This window comes from Schistocerca piceifrons, chromosome 7, assembly GCF_021461385.2.
Source record: "Schistocerca piceifrons isolate TAMUIC-IGC-003096 chromosome 7, iqSchPice1.1, whole genome shotgun sequence".
NCBI lineage: Eukaryota > Metazoa > Arthropoda > Insecta > Orthoptera > Acrididae > Schistocerca > Schistocerca piceifrons.
Window position 1 is genome coordinate 499,962,978 of NC_060144.1, and position 1,310 is coordinate 499,964,287.

The following is a 1,310-nucleotide window of genomic DNA, read 5'->3' on the forward strand; positions in this document are numbered from 1 at the left end:
AGTCTAATTTCCTTGTCCTGTTCCAGACCTCACGCCAGCCTGCGTGAGCTAAAACGCGTGGCTTTTCGGCATCCTCTAGTACCCGGTGTTGGCTCTCCTGACAACCCACAACAAGAAAAACCTATTGTATGAGATTCTGAGTGAGAGATAATACATTAAGTTTTGGATTTTATCATACAGTAATCTATTTGAGGCACTGAGAACCATGAAGTTCATCGTTGTCGATTGTGAGACTGTAGCATTTATTCATGCTGCTATCTTTTAATCTTATGGTGCATCAGATTTATCTGTGCAGTAGGCCCACATTGTGTATATGAAGATTCACGAAAAGCTAGCTCACTGGTTTCTTTGATATTCACTTAGATGTGGGATCGACTTCGGTGTGCTTTTTGCCCTTATGGTTCTCACCGTCTGCTTTCTACTCTACTGAAGTGATCGTGCTGGTAGACAGTACTACTTAATCATTTCCACAAACGGAAGTTTGTGTTTAGAGTTGATCGTTTACTGTGCAGGAACCTGCTTTCGTGTGCCGTGTCAACATAAACTCTGTTGAATCTGTTTTAAGTACTAACAGAAAATTACCGGGAAAAGTTAGCTACAAAGGAACTACGGCCTGCACGACCAGATCTGTTGACTGAGAAAGTGACGAAATCAAATATGCGCGACTACAAGCGAACAAAAAGCACTCCGTCTTCAGGACACAAGTGGCCCATTGGGACCATCCGACCGCCGTGTCATCCTCAGCTGAGGATGCGGATAGGAGGGGCGTGTGGTCAGCTCACCGCTCTCCCGGTCGTTATGATGGTTTTCTGTGACCGGAGCCGCTACTATTCGGTCGAGTAGCTCCGCAATTGGCATCACGAGGCTCAGTGAACCCCGAAAAATGGCAACAGCGCATGGCGGCCCAGGTAGTCACCCATCCAAGTGCCGACCACGCCCGACAGCGCTTGACTTCGATGATCTCACGGGAATCGGTGTATCCACTACGACAAGGCCGTTGCCACAAGCGAACAAAGCAGTGTATTATTAGCGTAAGTTATTGTGTGGGTACAACGTGAGATTGTGTGATTTTCAGCCTCGTTAACTAGTACATGTGTTAGGATCTTGTACACTTGTCTGAAAAAATAAAAAAAGCACGAAAACTCCCACTTACACAAAAATGCGGAACAGAGAGAAACGAGAGCTTAAACGTTATTTCATTCTAGCCCTAAACTGTATTTAAAAATGTAAAAAACAAAAAATTCCCGAAAAACAGTCCTTTCTTTTTTCAGAGAAGTTATGCATACTATTACAATTGTTATTTGTATTAT

The 1,310-nt window shown here is 44.0% G+C and overlaps 1 pseudogene; it reads right to left on the reverse strand.

Annotated features, from left to right (window-relative positions):
* Nucleotides 1–884: 884 nt before the first annotated feature.
* On the reverse strand, nucleotides 885–1,002 carry LOC124709496 (annotated as a pseudogene).
* Between the last annotated feature and the right edge of the window lie 308 nt (nucleotides 1,003–1,310).